The 26348-nt window shown below is 57.5% G+C and overlaps 1 protein-coding gene across 1 annotated transcript in view; it reads right to left on the reverse strand.

Moving 5' to 3' along the window:
• The window catches only part of SCRT1 (scratch family transcriptional repressor 1), a 107905-nt gene that overhangs the window by 4252 nt on the left and 77305 nt on the right, over nucleotides 1–26348 (reverse strand). The gene's annotated exons all lie outside the window — the stretch shown is intronic.

Here is a 26348-nt window from a genome sequence, read left to right on the forward strand (position 1 = left end):
GTAATTACTGTACAGGAGGAGAAGATAGTGGAGATAGTGACCTGGGACTGGGGGAGGTAATTACTGTACAGGAGAAGATAGTATAGATAGTGACCTGGGACTGGGGGAGGTAATTACTGTACGGGAGAAGATAGTGTAGAAAGTGACCTGGGACTGGGGGAGGTAATTACTGTACAGGAGAAGATAGTGTAGATAGTGACCTGGGACTGTGGGAGGTAATTACTGTACAGGAGAAGATAGTGTAGATAGTGACCTGGGACTGGGGGAGGTAATTAGTGTACAGGAGAAATAGTGTAGACAGTGACCTTGGACTGAGGGAGGTAATTACTGTACAGGAGAAGATAGTGTAGATAGTGACCTGGGACTGGGGGAGGTAATTACTGTACAGGAGGAGAAGATAGTGTAGATAGTGACCTGGGACTGGAGGAGGTAATTACTGTACAGGAGGAGAAGATAGTGTAGATAGTGACCTGGGACTGGGGGAGGTAATTACTGTACAGGAGGAGAAGATAGTGTAGATAGTGACCTGGGACTGGAGGAGGTAATTACTGTACAGGAGGAGAAGATAGTGTAGATAGTGACCTGGGACTGGGGGAGGTAATTACTGTACAGGAGGAGAAGATAGTATAGATAGTGACCTGGGACTGGGGGAGGTAATTACTGTACAGGAGAAGATAGTGTAGATAGTGACCTGGGACTGGGGGAGGTAATTACTGTACAGGAGAAGATAGTGTAGATAGTGACCTGGGACTGAGGGAGGTAATTACTGTACAGGAGAAGATAGTGTAGATAGTGACCTGGGACTGGAGGAGGTAATTACTGTACAGGAGGAGAAGATAGTGTAGATAGTGACCTGGGACTGGGGGAGGTAATTACTGTACAGGAGGAGAAGATAGTGTAGATAGTGACCTGGGACTGGGGGAGGTAATTACTGTACAGGAGGAGAAGATAGTGTAGATAGTGACCTGGGACTGGGGGAGGAAATTACTGTACAGGAGGAGAAGATAGTGTAGGTAGTGACCTGGGACGGGGGGAGGTAATTACTGTACAGGAGGAGAAGATAGTGTAGGTAGTGACCTGGGACTGGGGGAGGTAATTACTGTACAGGAGAAGATAGTGTAGATAGTGACCTGGGACTGGGGGAGGTAATTACTGTACAGGAGAAGATAGTGTAGATAGTGACCTGGGACTGAGGGAGGTAATTACTGTACAGGAAAAGATAGTGTAGATAGTGACCTGGGACTGAGGGAGGTAATTACTGTACAGGAAAAGATAGTGTAGATAGTGACCTGGGACTGGAGGTGGTAATTACTGTATAGGAGTAGAAGATAGTGTAGATAGTGACCTGGGACTGGGGGAGGTAACTACTGTACAGGAGGAGAAGATAGTGTAGATAGTGACCTGGGACTGGGGGAGGTAATTACTGTACAGGAGAAGATAGTGTAGATGGTGACCTGGGACTGGGGGAGGTAATTACTGTACATGGGGAGAAGATAGTGCAAATAGTGACCTGGGACCGGGGGAAGTAATTACTGTACAGGAGAGATAGTGTAGATGGTGACCTGGGACTGGGGGAGGTAATTACTGTACAGGAGCAGAAGATAGTGTAGATAGTGACCTGAGACTCTAGGAGGTAATTACTGTACAGGAGAAGATAGTGTAGATAGTGACCTGGGACTGGGGGAGGTAATTACTGTACAGGAGAAGATGGTGTAGATGGTGACCTGGGACTGGGGGAGGTAATTACTGTACATGGGGAGAAGATAGTGCAGATAGTGACCTGGGACTGGGGGAAGTAATTACTGTACAGGAGGAGATAGTGTAGATGGTGACCTGGGGCTGGGGGAGGTAATTACTGTACAGGAGGAGAAGATAGTGTAGATAGTGACCTGAGACTCTAGGAGGTAATTACTGTACAGGAGAAGATAGTGTAGATAGTGACCTGGGACTGGGGGAGGTAATTACTGTACAGGAGAAGATAGTGTAGATGGTGACCTGGGACTGGGGGAGGTAATTACTGTACAGGAGGAGAAGATAGTGTAGATAGTGACCTGGGACTGGGGGAGGTAATTACTGTACATGGGGAGAAGATAGTGCAGATGGTGACCTGGGACTGGGGGAGGTAATTACTGTACATGGGGAGAAGATAGTGCAGATAGTGACCTGGGACTGGGGGAGGTAATTACTGTACAGGAGAAGATAGTGTAGATAGTGACCTGGGACTGGGGGAGGTAATTACTGTACAGGAGAAGATAGTGTAGATAGTGACCTGGGACTGGGGGAGGTAATTACTGTACAGGAGGAGAAGATAGTGTAGATAGTGACCTGGGACTGGGGGAGGTAATTACTGTACAGGAGGAGTATATAGTGTAGATAGTGACCTGGGACTGGGGGAGGTAATTACTGTACAGGAGGAGAAGATAGCGTAGATAGTGACCTGGGACAGGGGGATGTAATTACTGTACAGGAGGAGAAGATAGTGTAGATAGTGACCTAGGACTGGGGGAGGTAATTACTGTACAGGAGGAGAAGATAGTGTAGATAGTGACCTGGGACTGGGGGAGGTAATTACTGTACAGGAGGAGTATATAGTGTAGATAGTGACCTGGGACTGGGGGAGGTAATTACTGTACAGGAGGAGAAGATAGTGTAGATAGTGACCTGGGACTGGGGGATGTAATTACTGTACAGGAGGAGAAGATAGTGTAGATAGTGACCTGGGACTGGGGGAGGTAATTACTGTACAGGAGGAGAAGATAGTGTAGATAGTGACCTGGGACTGGGGGAGGTAATTACTGCACAGGAGGAGAAGATAGTGTAGATGGTGACCTGGGACTGGGGGAGGTAATTACTGTACAGGAGGAGAAGATAGTGTAGATGGTGACCTGGGACTGGGAGAGGTAATTACTGTACAGGAGGAGAAGATAGTGTAGATAGTGACCTTGGACTGCGGGAGGTAATTACTGTACAGGAGGGGAAGATAGTGTAGATGGTGACCTGGGACTGGAGGAGGTAATTACTGTACAGGAGGGGAAGATAGTGTAGATGGTGACCTGGGACTGGGGAGAGGTAATTACTGTACAGGAGGAGAAGATAGTGTAGATGGTAACCTGGGACTGGGGGAGGAAATTACTGTACAGGAGGGGAAGATAGTGTAGATAGTGACCTGGGACTGGAGGAGGTAATTATTGTACAGGAGAAGATAGTGTAGATAGTGACCTGGGACTGGAGGAGGTAATTATTGTACAGGAGAAGATGGTGTAGGTAGTGACCTGGGACTGGGGGAGGTAATTACTGTACAGGGGGAGAAGATGGTGTAGATAGTGACCTGGGACTAGGGGAGGTAATTACTGTACAGGAGAAGATAGTGTAGATAGTGACCTGGGACTGGGGGAGGTAATTACTGTACAGGAGAAGATAGTGTAGATAGTGATCTGGGACTGGGGGAGGTAATTACTGTACAGGAGGAGAAGATAGTGTAGATGGTAACCTGGGACTGGGGGAGGTAATTACTGTACAGGAGGGGAAGATAGTGTAGATAGTGACCTGGGACTGGAGGAGGTAATTATTGTACAGGAGAAGATAGTGTAGATAGTGACCTGGGACTGGGGGAGGTAATTACTGTACAGGGGGAGAAGATGGTGTAGATAGTGACCTGGGACTGGGGGAGATAATTACTGTAAAGGAGAAGATAGTGACCTGGGACTGGGGGAGGTGATTACTGTACAGGAGGAGAAGATAGTGCAGATGGTGACCTGGGACTGGGGGAGGTAATTACTGTACGGGAGGAGAAGATAGTGCAGATAGTGACCTGGGACTGGGGGAGGTGATTACTGTACAGGAGGGGAAGATAGTGTAGATAGTGACCTGGGACTGGGGGAGGTAATTACTGTACGGGAGGAGAAGATAGTGCAGATGGTGACCTGAGACTGGGGGAGATAATTACTGTACAGGAGGAGAAGATAGTGTAGATGGTGACCTGGGACTGGCGGGGGTAATTACTGTACAGGAGGAGATAGTGTAGATGGTGACCTGGGACTGGGGGAGGTAATTACTGTACAGGAGAAAATAGTGCATATAGTGACCTGGGACTGGGGAAGGTAATTACTGTACAGGAGGAGAAGATAGTGTAGATAGTGACCTGGGACTGGGGGGGTAATTACTGTACAGGAGAATATAGTGTAGATGGTGACCTGGGACTGGGGGAGGTAATTACTGTACAGGAGAAGATAGTGTAGATGGTGACCTGGGACTGGGGAGAGGTAATTACTGTACAGGAGAAGATAGTGTAGATGGTGACCTGGGACTGGAGGAGGTAATAACTGTACAGTAAGGGAAGATAGTGCAGATGGTGACCTGGGACTGGGGAAGGTAATTACTGTACAGGAGGAGAAGATAGTGTAGATGGTGACCTTGGACTGGGGGAAGTAATTACTGTACAGGAGGAGAAGATAGTGTAGATGTTGACCTTGGACTGGGGGAAGTAATTACTGTACAGGAGGAGAAGATAGTGTAGATGGTGACCTTGGACTGGGGGAGGTAATTACTGTACAGGAGGAGAAGATAGTGTAGATGGTGACCTTGGACTGGGGGAGGTAATTACTGTACAGGGGGAGAAGATAGTGTAGATGGTGACCTTGGACTGGGGAAGGTAGTTACTGTACAGGAGGAGAAGATAGTGTAGATGGTGACCTGGGACTGGGGGAGGTAATTACTGCACAGGGGGAGAAGATAGTGTAGATGGTGACCTGGGACTGGGGGAGGTAATTACTGTACAGGAGGAGAAGATAGTGTAGATGGTGTCCTGGGACTGGGGGATGTAATTACTGTACAGGAGGAGAAGATAGTGTAGATGGTGACCTGAGACTGGGGGAGGTAACTACTGTACAGGAGGAGAAGATAGTGTAGATAGTGACCTGGGACTGGGGGAGGTAATTACTGTACAGGAGGGGAAGATAGTGTAGATAGTGACCTGAGACTGGGGGAGGTAATTACTGTACAGGAGGAGAAGATAGTGTAGATAGTGACCTGGGACTGGGGGAGGTAATTACTGTACCTTAAGGGAAGATAGTGTAGATGGTGACCTTGGACTGGGGGAGGTAATTACTGTACAGGAGGAGAAGATAGTGTAGATGGTGACCTGAGACTGGGGGAGGTAATTACTGTACAGGAGGGGAAGATAGTGTAGATAGTGACCTGAGACTGGGGGAGGTAATTACTGTACAGGAGGGGAAGATAGTGTAGATGGTGACCTTGGACTGGGGGAGGTAATTACTGTACAGGGGAAGATAGTGTAGATGGTGACCTGGGACTGGGGGAGGTAATTACTGTACAGGAGAAGATAGTGTAGATAGTGACCTGGGACTGGGGGAGGTAATTACTGTACAGGAGAAGATAGTGACCTAGGACTGGGGGAGGTAATTACTGTACAGGAGGAGATATTGTAGATAGTTATACAAGAAACGATAAGATTATTCACTAAAGAATATGCATAACACACAACATGGAGCACGTTTTCCTTTTGCGAAGGCGTGGGGCACTCTCTTCCTGTTTGGGGTGACATTAGACGTGCTGTTCCAGTTTAGGGCATACTGTTCCCATTTGGGGCGATGTGGGTGCGTGCTGTTCTCGTTTGGTGTGTCCTGGGCCGCACTGTTCCCATTTGCGGTGACGTGTAGCACGCTGTTCCTGGTTGGAGTGACGTGAGGCGGGCTATTCCAATTTGGGGTGACGCGAGGTGCGCTGTTTCCGTTTCGGGCTCTGTGGGGAACACTATTCCTATTTGGGGTGACTTTGGATGCGCTGTTCCCTTTTGGGGCGACGTGGGGCGCACTGTTCCTCTTTGGGGCAATGTGGGGCACTCCGTTCCCGTTTAGGGCGACGTGGAGCGCACTGTTCCCATTTGGGGTGACCTGGAGAGTGCTATTCCTGTTTGGGGCGGCCTGGGGAGCGCTGTTATTGGTTGGAGTGACATGAGGCGGGCTATTTCTGTTTGGGGTGGCTTTGAGCCCCTGTTCCCGTTTGGGGTGATGTGTGGCACTTTGTTCCCGTTTGGGGCGATGTGGGGTGCGCTGTTTTCGTTTGGCGTGACGTGTTCCTGGTTGGAGTGATGTGAGGCGGGTAATTTCCATTTTGGGTGACTTCGGGCGCGCTGTTCCCTTTTGGGGTGACGTTGGGTGCACTGTTCCTGTTTGGGGCAATATGGGGAGTGCTGTTCCCATTTGGTGTGGCGCTTTCCTGGTTGAAGTGTAATGAAGCGGGCCATTCCCATTTGGGGAGCAGTGGGTTTCCCGTTTGAGCTAAGTGGGGCTCACTATTATACTTGTTTGGGGTGACGTTAGGAGTGCTGTTCCCAGTGGTCTGCTCTTGACTGCTGGACGCCCTGTTTCTCGCCCTTCATCCATCCATGATTCAGGGTCCTCCAGGACGTCTCTCCACCATCAGTCCGCCGCAGACAGGGAAGAGTTACTTCTTTTCTGCAATATCCAGAGCTGCGCACTCAGCGGATTTCCCAGAATACAATCCAACTTCTTATTTCCATCCAAACAATGCGATTCCAGCGGTTGTGTGCCGGCACCCCCCCCTGCCGCCTGAACCCCCCTGCCTCCCGAGCCCTCCTGCCTCCTGACCCCCCCCCCGCCTCCCGAGCCCTCCTGCCTCCTGACCCCCCCCGCCTCCCGAGCCCTCCTGCATTCCGACCCCCCCTGCCTCCCGAGCCCTCCTGCATTCTGACCCCCCCTGCCTCCCGAGCCCCCCTGCCTCCCGACCCCCCCCTGCCTCCCGAGCCCCCCTGCCTGCCGAGCCCTCCTGCATTCAGAGCCCCCCTGCCTCCCGTCCCCTCCTGCCTCCGGTCCCCTCCTGCATCCCGAACCCCCTGCCTCCCGAGCCATCCTGCATTCCGACCCCCCCCTGCCTCCCGAGCCCTCCAGCCTCCCGAGCCCCCATGCCTCCCGTCCCCTCCTGCCTCCCGACCCCCCCCTTGCCTCCAGTCCCCTCCTGCCTCCCGAGCCCCCCTGCCTCCCGAGCCCCCATGCCTCCCGTCCCCTCCTGCCTCCCGACCCCCCCCTGCCTCCCGAGCCCCCCTGCCTCCCGACCCCCCCCTTGCCTCCAGTCCCCTCCTGCCTCCCGAGCCCCCCTGCCTCCCGAGCCCCCATGCCTCCCGTCCCCTCCTGCCTCCCGACCCCCCCCTTGCCTCCCGAGCCCTCCTTGTCTCCCGAGCCTCCCTGCCTCCCGAGCCCACCTGCCTCCCGTCCCCTCCTGCCTCCCGTACCCCCATGCCTCCCGAGCCCCCATGCCTCCCGTCCCCTCCTGCCTCCCGACCCCCCCCTTGCCTCCCGAGCCCCCCTGCCTCCCGACCCCCCCCTTGCCTCCAGTCCCCTCCTGCCTCCTGAGCCCCCCTGCCTCCCGAGCCCCCATGCCTCCCGTCCCCTCCTGCCTCCCGACCCCCCCCTTGCCTCCCGACCCCCCCCTTGCCTCCCGAGCCCTCCTTGCCTCCCGAGCCCACCTGCCTCCAGTCCCCTCCTGCCTCCCGAGCCCCCCTGCCTCCTGAGCCCCCATGCCTCCCGTCCCCTCCTGCCTCCCGACCCCCCCCTTGCCTCCCGAGCCCTCCTTGTCTCCCGAGCCTCCCTGCCTCCCTAGCCCACCTGCCTCCCGTCCCCTCCTGCCTCCCGTACCTCCATGCCTCCCGTCCCCTCCTGCCTTCCGACCCCCCCCTTACCTCCCGAGCACCCCTGCCTCCCGAGCCCCCCTGCCTCCCGTCCCCCCCCCCCGCCTCCCGAGCCCTCCTGCCTCCCGTCCCCCCCCCTGCCTCCCGAGCCCCCCTGCCTCCCGTCCCCCCCCGCCTGCCTCCCGAGCCCTCCTTGCCTCCCGAGCCCTCCTTGTCTCCCGAGCCTCCCTGCCTCCCGAGCCCACCTGCCTCCCGTCCCCTCCTGCCTCCCGTACCCCCATGCCTCCCGAGCCCCCATGCCTCCCGTCCCCTCCTGCCTCCCGACCCCCCCCTTGCCTCCCGAGCCCCCCTGCCTCCCGACCCCCCCCTTGCCTCCAGTCCCCTCCTGCCTCCCGAGCCCCCCTGCATCCCGAGCCCCCATGCCTCCCGTCCCCTCCTGCCTCCCGACCCCCCCCTTGCCTCCCGAGCCCTCCTTGCCTCCCGAGCCCTCCTTGTCTCCCGAGCCTCCCTGCCTCCCGAGCCCACCTGCCTCCAGTCCCCTCCTGCCTCCCGAGCCCCCCTGCCTCCTGAGCCCCCATGCCTCCCGTCCCCTCCTGCCTCCCGACCCCCCCCTTGCCTCCCGAGCCCTCCTTGCCTCCCGAGCCCTCCTTGTCTCCCGAGCCTCCCTGCCTCCCGAGCCCACCTGCCTCCCGTCCCCTCCTGCCTCCCGTACCCCCATGCCTCCCGTCCCCTCCTGCCTCCCGACCCCCCCCCCTTACCTCCCGAGCCCCCCTGCCTCCCGAGCCCCCCTGCCTCCCGTCCCCCCCCCCCTGCCTCCCGAGCCCCCCTGCCTCCCGTCCCCCCCCCCTGCCTCCCGAGCCCTCCTGCCTCCCGTCCCCCCCCCCCTGCCTCCCGAGCCCCCCTGCCTCCCGTCCCCCCCCCCCTGCCTCCCGAGCCCTCCTGCCTCGTCGCGCTGCCCCACCATACAGCCCTCCTCCTCCCGGGACCCCTATGTCACCTGACAGCAGCCTGTGCGGGACCAGCATGAATGGGGGGATGGGAGCGCTGTGATCACCCCATTATGGTCCAGGCTCTGCCCCTCCTCCGCTGGACCCCCTCAGGCTCGGTGTCCTTGAACAGATGTAGCAGAGGCTGCAGAGAACATTCTTCCTCCACCTCTTCCCCACTCTAAATATAGTTCTGTAGAGAACAGAGGCTGCGCAGCAGAGGCCGAGCCAAGCGCAGAGCCTTGTATGAGGGCAGAGGTGCAGAGCGTCAGTACCTGGAGGTGCAGAGCGTCAGTACCAGGAGGTGCAGAGCGTCAGTACCAGGAGGTGCAGAGCGTCAGTACCTGGAGGTGCAGAGCGTCAGTATCTGGAGGTGCAGAGCGTCAGCATGTGGAGGTGCAGAGCGTCAGTATCTGGAGGTGCAGAGCGTCAGTATCTGGAGGTGCAGAGCGTCAGCATGTGGAGGTGCAGAGCGTCAGTATCTGGAGGTGCAGAGCGTCAGTATCTGGAGGTGCAGAGCGTCAGTATCTGGAGGTGCAGAGCGTCAGTATCTGGAGGTGCAGAGCGTCAGTATCTGGAGGTGCAGAGCGTCAGTATCTGGAGGTGCAGAGCGTCAGCATGTGGAGGTGCAGAGCATCAGTATCTGGAGGTGCAGTGCGTCAGTATCTGGAGGTGCAGAGCGTCAGTATCTGGAGGTGCAGAGCGTCAGTATCTGGAGGTGCAGAGCGTCAGCATGTGGAGGTGCAGAGCGTCAGTACCTGGAGGTGCAGAGCGTCAGTATCTGGAGGTGCAGAGCGTCAGTACCTGGAGGTGCAGAGCATCAGTATCTGGAGGTGCAGAGCGTCAGTACCTGGAGGTGCAGAGCGTCAGTATCTGGAGGTGCAGAGCATCAGTATCTGGAGGTGCAGAGCGTCAGTACCTGGAGGTGCAGAGCGTCAGTATCTGGAGGTGCAGAGCGTCAGTATCTGGAGGTGCAGAGCGTCAGCATGTGGAGGTGCAGAGCGTCAGTACCTGGAGGTGCAGAGCGTCAGTATCTGGAGGTGCAGAGCGTCAGCATGTGGAGGTGCAGAGCGTCAGCATGTGGAGGTGCAGAGCGTCAGTACCTGGAGGTGCAGAGCGTCAGTATCTGGAGGTGCAGAGCGTCAGTATGTGGAGGTGCAGAGCGTCAGTATGTGGAGGCGCAGAGCGTCAGTATCTGGAGGTGCAGAGCGCTGTGTGTCAGTATCTGGAGGTGCAGAGCGTCAGTACCTGGAGGTGCAGAGCGTCAGTACCTGGAGGTGCAGAGCGTCAGTATCTGGAGGTGCAGAGCGTCAGTACCTGGAGGTGCAGAGCGTCAGTATCTGGAGGTGCAGAGCGTCAGTATCTGGAGGCGCAGAGCGTCAGTACCTGGAGGTGCAGAGCGTCAGTATCTGGAGGTGCAGAGCGTCAGTATCTGGAGGTGCAGAGCGTCAGCATGTGGAGGTGCAGAGCGTCAGTATGTGGAGGTGCAGAGCGTCAGTACCAGGAGGTGCAGAGCGTCAGCATGTGGAGGTGCAGAGCGTCAGTACCAGGAGGTGCAGAGCGTCAGTATCTGGAGGTGCAGAGCGTCAGTACCTGGAGGTGCAGAGCGTCAGTATCTGGAGGTGCAGAGCGTCAGTATCTGGAGGCGCAGAGCGTCAGTATCTGGAGGTGCAGAGCGTCAGTATCTGGAGGTGCAGAGCGTCAGTATGTGGAGGTGCAGAGCGTCAGTACCAGGAGGTGCAGAGCGTCAGCATGTGGAGGTGCAGAGCGTCAGTATCTGGAGGTGCAGAGCGTCAGTATCTGGAGGTGCAGAGCGTCAGTATGTGGAGGTGCAGAGCGTCAGTATCTGGAGGTGCAGAGCGTCAGTATCTGGAGGTGCAGAGCGTCAGTATCTGGAGGTGCAGAGCGTCAGCATGTGGAGGTGCAGAGCGTCAGTACCAGGAGGTGCAGAGCGTCAGCATGTGGAGGTGCAGAGCGTCAGTATCTGGAGGTGCAGAGCGTCAGCATGTGGAGGTGCAGAGCGTCAGTATCTGGAGGTGCACAGCGTCAGTATCTGGAGGTGCAGAGCGTCAGTATCTGGAGGTGCAGAGCGTCAGTATGTGGAGGTGCAGAGCGTCAGTATGTGGAGGTGCAGAGCGTCAGCATGTGGAGGTGCAGAGCGTCAGTATCTGGAGGTGCAGAGCGTCAGCATGTGGAGGTGCACAGCGTCAGTATCTGGAGGTGCAGAGCGTCAGTATCTGGAGGTGCAGAGCGTCAGTATGTGGAGGTGCAGAGCGTCAGTATGTGGAGGTGCAGAGCGTCAGCATGTGGAGGTGCAGAGCGTCAGTATCTGGAGGTGCAGAGCGTCAGTATGTGGAGGTGCAGAGCGTCAGCATGTGGAGGTGCAGAGCGTCAGTATCTGGAGGTGCAGAGAGTCAGTATCTGGAGGTGCAGAGCGTCAGTATGTGGAGGTGCAGAGCGTCAGCATGTGGAGGTGCAGAGCGTCAGTATCTGGAGGTGCAGAGCGTCAGTATCTGGAGGTGCAGAGCGTCAGTATCTGGAGGTGCAGAGCGTCAGTACCTGGAGGTGCAGAGCGTCAGCATGTGGAGGTGCAGAGCGTCAGTATGTGGAGGTGCAGAGCGTCAGTATCTGGAGGTGCAGAGCGTCAGTATGTGGAGGTGCAGAGCGTCAGTATCTGGAGGTGCAGAGCGTCAGTATCTGGAGGTGCAGAGCGTCAGTATCTGGAGGTGCAGAGCGTCAGTATCTGGAGGTGCAGAGCGTCAGTATCTGGAGGTGCAGAGCGTCAGTATGTGGAGGTGCAGAGCGTCAGTATGTGGAGGTGCAGAGCGTCAGTATCTGGAGGTGCAGAGCGTCAGCATGTGGAGGTGCAGAGCGTCAGTATCTGGAGGTGCAGAGCGTCAGTATCTGGAGGTGCAGAGCGTCAGTATGTGGAGGTGCAGAGCGTCAGTATCTGGAGGTGCAGAGCGTCAGTATGTGGAGGTGCAGAGCGTCAGTATCTGGAGGTGCAGAGCGTCAGCATGTGGAGGTGCAGAGCGTCAGCATGTGGAGGTGCAGAGCGTCAGTATCTGGAGGTGCAGAGCGTCAGTATCTGGAGGTGCAGAGCGTCAGTATCTGGAGGTGCAGAGCGTCAGTATGTGGAGGTGCAGAGCGTCAGTATCTGGAGGTGCAGAGCGTCAGTATCTGGAGGTGCAGAGCGTCAGTATGTGGAGGTGCAGAGCGTCAGTATCTGGAGGTGCAGAGCGTCAGTATCTGGAGGTGCAGAGCGTCAGTATGTGGAGGTGCAGAGCGTCAGTATCTGGAGGTGCAGAGCGTCAGCATGTGGAGGTGCAGAGCGTCAGTATCTGGAGGTGCAGAGCGTCAGTATCTGGAGGTGCAGAGCGTCAGTATCTGGAGGTGCAGAGCGTCAGTATGTGGAGGTGCAGAGCGTCAGTATCTGGAGGTGCAGAGCGTCAGTATCTGGAGGTGCAGAGCGTCAGTACCTGGAGGTGCAGAGCGTCAGCATGTGGAGGTGCAGAGCGTCAGTATGTGGAGGTGCAGAGCGTCAGTATCTGGAGGTGCAGAGCGTCAGTATCTGGAGGTGCAGAGCGTCAGTATCTGGAGGTGCAGAGCGTCAGTATCTGGAGGTGCAGAGCGTCAGTATCTGGAGGTGCAGAGCGTCAGTATCTGGAGGTGCAGAGCGTCAGTACCTGGAGGTGCAGAGCGTCAGTATCTGGAGGTGCAGAGCGTCAGTATGTGGAGGTGCAGAGCGTCAGCATGTGGAGGTGCAGAGCGTCAGCATGTGGAGGTGCAGAGCGTCAGCATGTGGAGGTGCAGAGCGTCAGCATGTGGAGGTGCAGAGCGTCAGCATGTGGAGGTGCAGAGCGTCAGTATCTGGAGGTGCAGAGCGTCAGTACCAGGAGGTGCAGAGCGTCAGCATGTGGAGGTGCAGAGCGTCAGTATGTGGAGGTGCAGAGCGTCAGCATGTGGAGGTGCAGAGCGTCAGCATGTGGAGGTGCAGAGCGTCAGTATCTGGAGGTGCAGAGCGTCAGCATGTGGAGGTGCAGAGCGTCAGTATCTGGAGGTGCAGAGCGTCAGTATCTGGAGGTGCAGAGCGTCAGTATCTAGAGGTGCAGAGCGTCAGTATCTGGAGGTGCAGAGCGTCAGCATGTGGAGGTGCAGAGCGTCAGTATCTGGAGGTGCAGAGCGTCAGCATGTGGAGGTGCAGAGCGTCAGTATCTGGAGGTGCAGAGCGTCAGCATGTGGAGGTGCAGAGCGTCAGTATCTGGAGGTGCAGAGCGTCAGCATGTGGAGGTGCAGAGCGTCAGTATCTGGAGGTGCAGAGCGTCAGCATGTGGAGGTGCAGAGCGTCAGTATGTGGAGGTGCAGAGCGTCAGCATGTGGAGGTGCAGAGCGTCAGTACCAGGAGGCGCAGAGCGTCAGCATGTGGAGGTGCAGAGCGTCAGTATCTGGAGGTGCAGAGCGTCAGCATGTGGAGGTGCAGAGCGTCAGCATGTGGAGGTGCAGAGCGTCAGTATGTGGAGGTGCAGAGCGTCAGCATGTGGAGATGCACAGCGTCAGTATCTGGAGGTGCAGAGCGTCAGTATCTGGAGGTGCAGAGCGTCAGTACCTGGAGGTGCAGAGCGTCAGTATCTGGAGGTGCAGAGCGTCAGCATGTGGAGGTGCAGAGCGTCAGTATCTGGAGGTGCAGAGCGTCAGCATGTGGAGGTGCAGAGCGTCAGTATGTGGAGGTGCAGAGCGTCAGCATGTGGAGGTGCAGAGCGTCAGCATGTGGAGGTGCAGAGCGTCAGTATGTGGAGGTGCAGAGCGTCAGTATCTGGAGGTGCAGAGCGTCAGCATGTGGAGGTGCAGAGCGTCAGCATGTGGAGGTGCAGAGCGTCAGCATGTGGAGGTGCAGAGCGTCAGCATGTGGAGGTGCAGAGCGTCAGCATGTGGAGGTGCAGAGCGTCAGTATGTGGAGGTGCAGAGCGTCAGTATCTGGAGGTGCAGAGCGTCAGCATGTGGAGGTGCAGAGCGTCAGCATGTGGAGGTGCAGAGCGTCAGTATCTGGAGGTGCAGAGCGTCAGCATGTGGAGGTGCAGAGCGTCAGTATGTGGAGGTGCAGAGCGTCAGTATCTGGAGGTGCAGAGCGTCAGCATGTGGAGGTGCAGAGCGTCAGTATGTGGAGGTGCAGAGCGTCAGTATCTGGAGGTGCAGAGCGTCAGTACCTGGAGGTGCAGAGCGTCAGCATGTGGAGGTGCAGAGCGTCAGTATCTGGAGGTGCAGAGCGTCAGTATGTGGAGGTGCAGAGCGTCAGTATCTGGAGGTGCAGAGCGTCAGTACCTGGAGGTGCAGAGCGTCAGCATGTGGAGGTGCAGAGCGTCAGTATCTGGAGGTGCAGAGCGTCAGTATCTGGAGGTGCAGAACGTCAGTATCTGGAGGTGCAGAGCGTCAGTATCTGGAGGTGCAGAGCGTCAGTATCTGGAGGTGCAGAGCGTCAGCATGTGGAGGTGCAGAGCGTCAGTATCTGGAGGTGCAGAGCGTCAGCATGTGGAGGTGCAGAGCGTCAGCATGTGGAGGTGCAGAGCGTCAGCATGTGGAGGTGCAGAGCGTCAGTATGTGGAGGTGCAGAGCGTCAGTATCTGGAGGTGCAGAGCGTCAGCATGTGGAGGTGCAGAGCGTCAGCATGTGGAGGTGCAGAGCGTCAGCATGTGGAGGTGCAGAGCGTCAGTATCTGGAGGTGCAGAGCGTCAGTATGTGGAGGTGCAGAGCGTCAGTATGTGGAGGTGCAGAGCGTCAGTATCTGGAGGTGCAGAGCGTCAGCATGTGGAGGTGCAGAGCGTCAGCATGTGGAGGTGCAGAGCGTCAGTATGTGGAGGTGCAGAGCGTCAGTATCTGGAGGTGCAGAGCGTCAGTACCTGGAGGTGCAGAGCGTCAGCATGTGGAGGTGCAGAGCGTCAGTATGTGGAGGTGCAGAGCGTCAGTATCTGGAGGTGCAGAGCGTCAGTACCTGGAGGTGCAGAGCGTCAGTATCTGGAGGTGCAGAACGTCAGTATCTGGAGGTGCAGAGCGTCAGTATCTGGAGGTGCAGAGCGTCAGTATGTGGAGGTGCAGAGCGTCAGCATGTGGAGGTGCAGAGCGTCAGTATCTGGAGGTGCAGAGCGTCAGTATGTGGAGGTGCAGAGCGTCAGTATCTGGAGGTGCAGAGCGTCAGTATCTGGAGGTGCAGAGCGTCAGTATCTGGAGGTGCAGAACGTCAGTATCTGGAGGTGCAGAGCGTCAGTATCTGGAGGTGCAGAGCGTCAGTATCTGGAGGTGCAGAGCGTCAGTATCTGGAGGTGCAGTGCGTCAGTATCTGGAGGTGCAGAGCGTCAGTATCTGGAGGAGCAGAGCGTCAGTATCTGGAGGTGCAGAGCGTCAGCATGTGGAGGTGCAGAGCGTCAGTATGTGGAGGTGCAGAGCGTCAGTATCTGGAGGTGCAGAGCGTCAGCATGTGGAGGTGCAGAGCGTCAGTATCTGGAGGTGCAGAGCATCAGTACCTGGAGGTGCAGAGCGTCAGTATGTGGAGGTGCAGAGCGTCAGTATCTGGAGGTGCAGAGCGTCAGTATCTGGAGGTGCAGAGCGTCAGTATCTGGAGGTGCAGAGCGTCAGTATCTGGAGGTGCAGTGCGTCAGTATCTGGAGGTGCAGAGCGTCAGTATCTGGAGGTGCAGAGCGTCAGTATCTGGAGGTGCAGAGCGTCAGCATGTGGAGGTGCAGAGCGTCAGTACCTGGAGGTGCAGTGCGTCAGTATCTGGAGGTGCAGAGCGTCAGTATCTGGAGGTGCAGAGCGTCAGTATCTGGAGGTGCAGAGCGTCAGCATGTGGAGGTGCAGAGCGTCAGTATGTGGAGGTGCAGAGCGTCAGCATGTGGAGGTGCAGAGCGTCAGTATCTGGAGGTGCAGAGCGTCAGTATCTGGAGGTGCAGAGCATCAGTATCTGGAAGTGCAGAGCGTCAGTACCTGGAGGTGCAGAGCGTCAGCATGTGGAGGTGCAGAGCGTCAGTATCTGGAGGTGCAGAGCGTCAGTACCTGGAGGTGCAGAGCGTCAGCATGTGGAGGTGCAGAGCGTCAGTATCTGGAGGTGCAGAGCGTCAGTACCTGGAGGTGCAGAGCGTCAGCATGTGGAGGTGCAGAGCGTCAGTATCTGGAGGTGCAGAGCGTCAGTACCAGGAGGTGCAGAGCGTCAGCATGTGGAGGTGCAGAGCGTCAGTATCTGGAGGTGCAGAGCGTCAGTACCTGGAGGTGCAGAGCGTCAGCATGTGGAGGTGCAGAGCGTCTGTATCTGGAGGTGCAGAGCGTCAGTACCAGGAGGTGCAGAGCGTCAGCATGTGGAGGTGCAGAGCGTCAGTATCTGGAGGTGCAGAGCGTCAGTATCTGGAGGTGCAGAGCGTCAGTATCTGGAGGTGCAGAGCGTCAGCATCTGGAGGTGCAGAGCGTCAGCATGTGGAGGTGCAGAGCGTCAGTATCTGGAGGTGCAGAGCGTCAGTACCTGGAGGTGCAGAGCGTCAGTATCTGGAGGTGCAGAGCGTCAGTATCTGGAGGTGCAGAGCGTCAGTATCTGGAGGTGCAGAGCGTCAGCATGTGGAGGTGCAGAGCGTCAGTACCAGGAGGTGCAGAGCGTCAGTATCTGGAGGTGCAGAGCGTCAGTATCTGGAGGTGCAGAGCGTCAGTACCAGGAGGTGCAGAGCGTCAGCATGTGGAGGTGCAGAGCATCAGTACCTGGAGGTGCAGAGCGTCAGTATGTGGAGGTGCAGAGCGTCAGTATCTGGAGGTGCAGAGCGTCAGTACCAGGAGGCGCAGAGCGTCAGTACCTGGAGGTGCAGAGCGTCAGCATGTGGAGGTGCAGAGCGTCAGCATGTGGAGGTGCAGAGCGTCAGTACCTGGAGGTGCAGAGCGTCAGTACCAGGAGGTGCAGAGCGTCAGCATGTGGAGGTGCAGAGCGTCAGTATCTGGAGGTGCAGAGCGTCAGTACCAGGAGGTGCAGAGCGTCAGTATCTGGAGGTGCAGAGCGTCAGTACCAGGAGGTGCAGAGCGTCAGCATGTGGAGGTGCAGAGCGTCAGTACCAGGAGGTGCAGAGCGTCAGTACCTGGAGGTGCAGAGCGTCAGCATGTGGAGGTGCAGAGCGTCAGTATCTGGAGGTGCAGAGCGTCAGTATCTGGAGGTGCAGAGCGTCAGTATCTGGAGGTGCAGAGCGTCAGTATCTGGAGGTGCAGAGCGTCAGTACCAGGAGGTGCAGAGCGTCAGTATCTGGAGGTGCAGAGCGTCAGTATCTGGAGGTGCAGAGCGTCAGTATCTGGAGGTGCAGAGCGTCAGCATGTGGAGGTGCAGAGCGTCAGTATCTGGAGGTGCAGAGCGTCAGTACCAGGAGGTGCAGAGCGTCAGTATCTGGAGGCGCAGAGCGTCAGTATCTGGAGGTGCAGAGCGTCAGTACCTGGAGGTGCAGAGCGTCAGCATGTGGAGGTGCAGAGCGTCAGTATCTGGAGGTGCAGAGCGTCAGTATCTGGAGGTGCAGAGCGTCAGTATCTGGAGGTGCAGAGCGTCAGTACCAGGAGGTGCAGAGCGTCAGCATGTGGAGGTGCAGAGCGTCAGTATCTGGAGGTGCAGAGCGTCAGCATGTGGAGGTGCAGAGCGTCAGTATCTGGAGGTGCAGAGCGTCAGTATCTGGAGGTGCAGAGCGTCAGTATCTGGAGGTGCAGAGCTTCAGTATCTGGAGGTGCAGAGCGTCAGTACCAGGAGGTGCAGAGCGTCAGTATCTGGAGGTGCAGAGCGTCAGTATCTGGAGGTGCAGAGCGTCAGCATGTGGAGGTGCAGAGCGTCAGTATCTGGAGGTGCAGAGCGTCAGCATGTGGAGGTGCAGAGCGTCAGTATCTGGAGGTGCAGAGCGTCAGTACCAGGAGGTGCAGAGCGTCAGCATGTGGAGGTGCAGAGCGTCAGTATCTGGAGGTGCAGAGCGTCAGCATGTGGAGGTGCAGAGCGTCAGTATCTGGAGGTGCAGAGCGTCAGTACCAGGAGGTGCAGAGCGTCAGCATGTGGAGGTGCAGAGCGTCAGCATGTGGAGGTGCAGAGCGTCAGTATCTGGAGGTGCAGAGCGTCAGTATCTGGAGGTGCAGAGCGTCAGTACCAGGAGGTGCAGAGCGTCAGCATGTGGAGGTGCAGAGCGTCAGTATCTGGAGGTGCAGAGCGTCAGCATGTGGAGGTGCAGAGCGTCAGTATCTGGAGGTGCAGAGCGTCAGTATCTGGAGGTGCAGAGCGTCAGTATCTGGAGGTGCAGAGCGTCAGTATCTGGAGGTGCAGAGCGTCAGTACCAGGAGGTGCAGAGCGTCAGTATCTGGAGGTGCAGAGCGTCAGTATCTGGAGGTGCAGAGCGTCAGCATGTGGAGGTGCAGAGCGTCAGTATCTGGAGGTGCAGAGCGTCAGCATGTGGAGGTGCAGAGCGTCAGCATGTGGAGGTGCAGAGCGTCAGTATCTGGAGGTGCAGAGCGTCAGTATCTGGAGGTGCAGAGCGTCAGTACCAGGAGGTGCAGAGCGTCAGCATGTGGAGGTGCAGAGCGTCAGTATCTGGAGGTGCAGAGCGTCAGCATGTGGAGGTGCAGAGCGTCAGTATCTGGAGGTGCAGAGCGTCAGTACCAGGAGGTGCAGAGCGTCAGCATGTGGAGGTGCAGAGCGTCAGCATGTGGAGGCGCAGAGCGTCAGTATCCGGAGGTGCAGAGCATCAGCATGTGGAGGTGCAGAGCGTCAGTATCTGGAGGTGCAGAGCGTCAGCATGTGGAGGTGCAGAGCGTCAGCATGTGGAGGTGCAGAGCGTCAGTATCTGGAGGTGCAGAGCGTCAGCATGTGGAGGTGCAGAGCGTCAGTATCTGGAGGTGCAGAGCGTCAGCATGTGGAGGTGCAGAGCGTCAGTATCTGGAGGTGCAGAGCGTCAGTATCTGGAGGTGCAGAGCGTCAGCATGTGGAGGTGCAGAGCGTCAGTATCTGGAGGTGCAGAGCGTCAGCATGTGGAGGTGCAGAGCGTCAGTATCTGGAGGTGCAGAGCGTCAGTACCAGGAGGTGCAGAGCGTCAGCATGTGGAGGTGCAGAGCGTCAGTATGTGGAGGTGCAGAGCGTCAGTATCTGGAGGTGCAGAGCGTCAGCATCTGGAGGTGCAGAGCGCTGTGCGTAAGCATGTGGAGGTGCAGAGCGTCAGCATGTGGAGGTGCAGAGCGTCAGCATGTGGAGGTGCAGAGCGTCAGCATGTGGAGGTGCAGAGCGTCAGTATCTGGAGGTGCAGAGCGTCAGTACCAGGAGGTGCAGAGCGTCAGCATGTGGAGGTGCAGAGCGTCAGTATCTGGAGGTGCAGAGCGTCAGTATGTGGAGGGGCAGAGCGTCAGTATCTGGAAGTGCAGAGCGTCAGCATGTGGAGGTGCAGAGCGTCAGCATGTGGAGGTGCAGAGCGTCAGTATCTGGAGGTGCAGAGCGTCAGTATCTGGAGGTGCAGAGCGTCAGTACCAGGAGGTGCAGAGCGTCAGTACCAGGAGGTGCAGAGCGTCAGCATGTGGAGGTGCAGAGCGTCAGTATCTGGAGGTGCAGAGCGTCAGCATGTGGAGGTGCAGAGCGTCAGTATCTGGAGGTGCAGAGCGTCAGTATCTGGAGGTGCAGAGCGTCAGCATGTGGAGGTGCAGAGCGTCAGTATCTGGAGGTGCAGAGCGTCAGCATGTGGAGGTGCAGAGCGTCAGTATCTGGAGGTGCAGAGCGTCAGTACCAGGAGGTGCAGAGCGTCAGCATGTGGAGGTGCAGAGCGTCAGTATCTGGAGGTGCAGAGCGTCAGTATCTGGAGGTGCAGAGCGTCAGCATGTGGAGGTGCAGAGCGTCAGTAACTGGAGGTGCAGAGCGTCAGTATCTGGAGGTGCAGAGCGTCAGTATGTGGAGGTGCAGAGCGTCAGCATGTGGAGGTGCAGAGCGTCAGTATCTGGAGGTGCAGAGCGTCAGTATCTGGAGGTGCAGAGCGTCAGTATCTGGAGGTGCAGAGCGTCAGTATCTGGAGGTGCAGAGCGTCAGCATGTGGAGGTGCAGAGCGTCAGTATCTGGAGGTGCAGAGAGTCAGCATGTGGAGGTGCAGAGCGTCAGTATGTGGAAGTGCAGAGCGTCAGCATGTGGAGGTGCAGAGCGTCAGTATCTGGAGGTGCAGAGCGTCAGTATCTGGAGGTGCAGAGCGTCAGTATCTGGAGGTGCAGAGCGTCAGCATGTGGAGGTGCAGAGCGTCAGCATGTGGAGGTGCAGAGCGTCAGTATCTGGAGGCGCAGAGCGTCAGCATGTGGAGGTGCAGAGCGTCAGTACCTGGAGGTGCAGAGCGCTGTGTGTCAGTACCAGGAGGTGCAGAGCGTCAGTATCTGGAGGTGCAGAGCGTCAGTACCTGGAGGTGCAGAGCGTCAGTACCAGGAGGCGCAGAGCGTCAGTACCAGGAGGTGCAGAGCGTCAGTACCTGGAGGTGCAGAGCGTCAGTACCAGGAGGCGCAGAGCGTCAGTACCAGGAGGTGCAGAGCGTCAGTACCTGGAGGTGCAGAGCGTCAGTATCTGGAGGTGCAGAGCGTCAGTACCTGGAGGTGCAGAGCGTCAGTATCTGGAGGTGCAGAGCGTCAGTACCAGGAGGTGCAGAGCGTCAGTATCTGGAGGCGCAGAGCGTCAGTACCTGGAGGTGCAGAGCGTCAGTATCTGGAGGTGCAGAGCGTCAGTACCAGGATGTGCAGAGCGTCAGTATGTGGAGGTGCAGAGCGTCAGTACCAGGAGGCGCAGAGCGTCAGCATGTGGAGGTGCAGAGCGTCAGTACCTGGAGGTGCAGAGCGTCAGTATCTGGAGGTGCAGAGCGTCAGTATCTGGAGGTGCAGAGCGTCAGCATGTGGAGGTGCAGAGCGTCAGTATCTGGAGGTGCAGAGCGTCAGCATGTGGAGGTGCAGAGCGTCAGTATCTGGAGGTGCAGTGCGTCAGTATGTGGAGGTGCAGAGCGTCAGCATGTGGAGGTGCAGAGCGTCAGTATCTGGAGGTGCAGAGCGTCAGTATCTGGAGGTGCAGAGCGTCAGCATGTGGAGGTGCAGAGCGTCAGCATGTGGAGGTGCAGAGCGTCAGTATGTGGAGGTGCAGAGCGTCAGTATCTGGAGGTGCAGAGCGTCAGTACCAGGAGGTGCAGAGCGTCAGCATGTGGAGGTGCAGAGCGTCAGTATGTAGAGGTGCAGAGCGTCAGCATGTGGAGGTGCAGAGCGTCAGTATCTGGAGGTGCAGAGCGTCAGTACCAGGAGGTGCAGAGCGTCAGCATGTGGAGGTGCAGAGCGTCAGTATGTGGAGGTGCAGAGCGTCAGCATGTGGAGGTGCAGAGCGTCAGTATCTGGAGGTGCAGAGCGTCAGTACCAGGAGGTGCAGAGCGTCAGTATCTGGAGGTGCAGAGCGTCAGTATCTGGAGGTGCAGAGCGTCAGCATGTGGAGGTGCAGAGCGTCAGCATGTGGAGGTGCAGAGCGTCAGCATGTGGAGGTGCAGAGCGTCAGCATGTGGAGGTGCAGAGCGTCAGTATCTGGAGGTGCAGAGCGTCAGTACCAGGAGGTGCAGAGCGTCAGCATGTGGAGGTGCAGAGCGTCAGCATGTGGAGGTGCAGAGCGTCAGTATCTGGAGGTGCAGAGCGTCAGTACCAGGAGGTGCAGAGCGTCAGTACCAGGAGGTGCAGAACGTCAGCATGTGGAGGTGCAGAGCGTCAGTATCTGGAGGTGCAGAGCGTCAGTATCTGGAGGTGCAGAGCGTCAGCATGTGGAGGTGCAGAGCGTCAGTATCTGGAGGTGCAGAGCGTCAGCATGTGGAGGTGCAGAGCGTCAGTATGTGGAAGTGCAGAGCGTCAGCATGTGGAGGTGCAGAGCGTCAGTATCTGGAGGTGCAGAGCGTCAGTATCTGGAGGTGCAGAGCGTCAGTATCTGGAGGTGCAGAGCGTCAGCATGTGGAGGTGCAGAGCGTCAGCATGTGGAGGTGCAGAGCGTCAGTATCTGGAGGCGCAGAGCGTCAGCATGTGGAGGTGCAGAGCGTCAGTACCTGGAGGTGCAGAGCGCTGTGTGTCAGTACCAGGAGGTGCAGAGCATCAGTATCTGGAGGTGCAGAGCGTCAGTACCTGGAGGTGCAGAGCGTCAGTACCAGGAGGCGCAGAGCGTCAGTACCAGGAGGTGCAGAGCGTCAGTACCTGGAGGTGCAGAGCGTCAGTACCAGGAGGCGCAGAGCGTCAGTACCAGGAGGTGCAGAGCGTCAGTACCTGGAGGTGCAGAGCGTCAGTATCTGGAGGCGCAGAGCGTCAGTACCTGGAGGTGCAGAGCGTCAGTATCTGGAGGTGCAGAGCGTCAGTACCAGGATGTGCAGAGCGTCAGTATGTGGAGGTGCAGAGCGTCAGTACCAGGATGTGCAGAGCGTCAGTATGTGGAGGTGCAGAGCGTCAGTATCTGGAGGTGCAGAGCGTCAGTATCTGGAGGTGCAGAGCGTCAGTACCAGGAGGTGCAGAGCGTCAGTACCAGGAGGTGCAGAGCGTCAGCATGTGGAGGTGAAGAGCGTCAGTATCTGGAGGTGCAGAGCGTCAGTATCTGGAGGTGCAGAGCGTCAGCATGTGGAGGTGCAGAGCGTCAGCATCTGGAGGTGCAGAGCGTCAGTATCTGGAGGTGCAGAGCGTCAGTATCTGGAGGTGCAGAGCGTCAGTACCAGGAGGTGCAGAGCGTCAGTACCAGGAGGTGCAGAGCGTCAGCATGTGGAGGTGCAGAGCGTCAGTATCTGGAGGTGCAGAGCGTCAGTATCTGGAGGTGCAGAGCGTCAGTATCTGGAGGTGCAGAGCGTCAGTATCTGGAGGTGCAGAGCGTCAGCATGTGGAGGTGCAGAGCGTCAGTATCTGGAGGTGCAGAGCGTCAGTACCAGGAGGTGCAGAGCGTCAGCATGTGGAGGTGCAGAGCGTCAGTATCTGGAGGTGCAGAGCGTCAGTATCTGGAGGTGCAGAGCATCAGCATGTGGAGGTGCAGAGCGTCAGTGTCTGGAGGTGCAGAGCGTCAGTATCTGGAGGTGCAGAGCGTCAGTATCTGGAGGTGCAGAGCGTCAGCATGTGGAGGTGCAGAGCGTCAGTATCTGGAGGTGCAGAGCGTCAGTATCTGGAGGTGCAGAGCGTCAGTATCTGGAGGTGCAGAGCGTCAGCATGTGGAGGTGCAGAGCATCAGTATCTGGAGGTGCAGAGCGTCAGCATGTGGAGGTGCAGAGCGTCAGTATCTGGAGGTGCAGAGCATCAGCATGTGGAGGTGCAGAGCGTCAGTATCTGGAGGTGCAGAGCATCAGCATGTGGAGGTGCAGAGCGTCAGTATCTGGAGGTGCAGAGCGTCAGTATCTGGAGGTGCAGAGCGTCAGCATGTGGAAGTGCAGAGCGTCAGCATGTGGAGGTGCAGAGCGTCAGTATCTGGAGGTGCAGAGCGTCAGCATGTGGAGGTGCAGAGCGTCAGTACCTGGAGGTGCAGAGCGCTGTGTGTCAGTACCAGGAGGTGCAGAGCGTCAGTATCTGGAGGTGCAGAGCGTCAGTACCTGGAGGTGCAGAGCGTCAGTACCAGGAGGCGCAGAGCGTCAGTACCAGGAAGTGCAGAGCGTCAGTACCTGGAGGTGCAGAGCGTCAGTACCAGGAGGCGCAGAGCGTCAGTACCAGGAGGTGCAGAGCGTCAGTACCTGGAGGTGCAGAGCGTCAGTATCTGGAGGTGCAGAGCGTCAGTACCAGGAGGTGCAGAGCGTCAGTATCTGGAGGCGCAGAGCGTCAGTACCTGGAGGTGCAGAGCGTCAGTATCTGGAGGTGCAGAGCGTCAGTACCAGGATGTGCAGAGCGTCAGTATGTGGAGGTGCAGAGCGTCAGTACCAGGAGGCGCAGAGCGTCAGCATGTGGAGGTGCAGAGCGTCAGTACCTGGAGGTGCAGAGCGTCAGTATCTGCAGGTGCAGAGCGTCAGTATCTGGAGGTGCAGAGCGTCAGCATGTGGAGGTGCAGAGCGTCAGTATCTGGAGGTGCAGAGCGTCAGCATGTGGAGGTGCAGAGCGTCAGTATCTGGAGGTGCAGAGCGTCAGTATCTGGAGGTGCAGAGCGTCAGTATCTGGAGGTGCAGAGCGTCAGCATGTGGAGGTGCAGAGCGTCAGTATGTGGAGGTGCAGAGCGTCAGTATCTGGAGGTGCAGAGCGTCAGTACCAGGAGGTGCAGAGCGTCAGCATGTGGAGGTGCAGAGCGTCAGTATGTAGAGGTGCAGAGCGTCAGCATGTGGAGGTGCAGAGCGTCAGTATCTGGAGGTGCAGAGCGTCAGTACCAGGAGGTGCAGAGCGTCAGCATGTGGAGATGCAGAGCGTCAGTATGTGGAGGTGCAGAGCGTCAGCATGTGGAGGTGAAGAGCGTCAGTATCTGGAGGTGCAGAGCGTCAGTACCAGGAGGTGCAGAGCGTCAGCATGTGGAGGTGCAGAGCGTCAGTATCTGGAGGTGCAGAGCGTCAGTACCAGGAGGTGCAGAGCGTCAGCATGTGGAGGTGCAGAGCGTCAGTATCTGGAGGTGCAGAGCGTCAGTACCAGGAGGTGCAGAGCGTCAGCATGTGGAGGTGCAGAGTTTCAGTATCTGGAGGTGCAGAGCGTCAGTATCTGGAGGTGCAGAGCGTCAGTATCTGGAGGTGCAGAGCGTCAGCATGTGGAGGTGCAGAGCGTCAGTATCTGGAGGTGCAGAGCGTCAGCATGTGGAGGTGCAGAGCGTCAGCATGTGGAGGTGCAGAGCGTCAGTATCTGGAGGTGCAGAGCGTCAGTATGTGGAGGTGCAGAGCGTCAGTATGTGGAGGTGCAGAGCGTCAGTATCTGGAGGTGCAGAGCGTCAGCATGTGGAGGTGCAGAGCGTCAGCATGTGGAGGTGCAGAGCGTCAGTATCTGGAGGTGCAGAGCGTCAGTATGTGGAGGTGCAGAGCGTCAGTACCAGGAGGCGCAGAGCGTCAGCATGTGGAGGTGCAGAGCGTCAGTACCTGGAGGTGCAGAGCGCTGTGTGTCAGTACCAGGAGGTGCAGAGCGTCAGTATCTGGAGGTGCAGAGCGTCAGTACCTGGAGGTGCAGAGCGTCAGTACCAGGAGGCGCAGAGCGTCAGTACCAGGAGGTGCAGAGCGTCAGTACCTGGAGGTGCAGAGCGTCAGTATCTGGAGGTGCAGAGCGTCAGTACCAGGAGGTGCAGAGCGTCAGTATCTGGAGGCGCAGAGCGTCAGTACCTGGAGGTGCAGAGCGTCAGTATCTGGAGGTGCAGAGCGTCAGTACCAGGATGTGCAGAGCGTCAGTATGTGGAGGTGCAGAGCGTCAGTACCAGGAGGCGCAGAGCGTCAGCATGTGGAGGTGCAGAGCGTCAGTACCTGGAGGTGCAGAGCGTCAGTATCTGGAGGTGCAGAGCGTCAGTATCTGGAGGTGCAGAGCGTCAGCATGTGGAGGTGCAGAGCGTCAGTATCTGGAGGTGCAGAGCGTCAGTATCTGGAGGTGCAGAGCGTCAGCATGTGGAGGTGCAGAGCGTCAGTACCTGGAGGTGCAGTGCGTCAGTATCTGGAGGTGCAGAGCGTCAGCATGTGGAGGTGCAGAGCGTCAGTATCTGGAGGTGCAGAGCGTCAGTATCTGGAGGTGCAGAGCGTCAGCATGTGGAGGTGCAGAGCGTCAGTATCTGGAGGTGCAGAGCGTCAGCATGTGGAGGTGCAGAGCGTCAGTATCTGGAGGTGCAGAGCGTCAGTATCTGGAGGTGCAGAGCGTCAGTATCTGGAGGTGCAGAGCGTCAGTATCTGGAGGTGCAGAGCGTCAGTACCAGGAGGTGCAGAACGTCAGCATGTGGAGGTGCAGAGCGTCAGTATCTGGAGGTGCAGAGCGTCAGTATCTGGAGGTGCAGAGCGTCAGTATGTGGAGGTGCAGAGCGTCAGTATCTGGAGGTGCACAGCGTCAGTATCTGGAGGTGCAGAGCGTCAGCATGTGGAGGTGCAGAGCGTCAGTATCTGGAGGTGCAGAGCGTCAGTATCTGGAGGTGCAGAGCATCAGTATCTGGAGGTGCAGAGCGTCAGCATGTGGAGGTGCAGAGCGTCAGTATCTGGAGGTGCAGAGCGTCAGTATCTGGAGGTGCAGAGCGTCAGTATCTGGAGGTGCAGAGCGTCAGCATGTGGAGGTGCAGAGCGTCAGTATCTGGAGGTGCAGAGCGTCAGCATGTGGAGGTGCAGAGCGTCAGTATGTGGAGGTGCAGAGCGTCAGCATGTGGAGGTGCAGAGCGTCAGTATCTGGAGGTGCAGAGCGTCAGTATCTGGAGGTGCAGAGCGTCAGCATGTGGAGGTGCAGAGCGTCAGTACCTGGAGGTGCAGAGCGTCAGTATCTGGAGGTGCAGAGCGTCAGTATCTGGAGGTGCAGAGCGTCAGCATGTGGAGGTGCAGAGCGTCAGCATGTGGAGGTGCAGAGCGTCAGTATCTGGAGGCGCAGAGCGTCAGCATGTGGAGGTGCAGAGCGTCAGTACCTGGAGGTGCAGAGCGCTGTGTGTCAGTACCAGGAGGTGCAGGGCGTCAGTATCTGGAGGTGCAGAGCGTCAGTACCTGGAGGTGCAGAGCGTCAGTACCAGGAGGCGCAGAGCGTCAGTACCAGGAGGTGCAGAGCGTCAGTACCTGGAGGTGCAGAGCGTCAGTACCAGGAGG

The sequence above is a fragment of the Phyllobates terribilis genome, unplaced genomic scaffold (assembly GCF_046119375.1).
Source record: "Phyllobates terribilis strain yellow unplaced genomic scaffold, ASM4611937v1 Scaffold_4__5_contigs__length_816908805, whole genome shotgun sequence".
Classification (NCBI taxonomy): Eukaryota; Metazoa; Chordata; class Amphibia; order Anura; family Dendrobatidae; genus Phyllobates; species Phyllobates terribilis.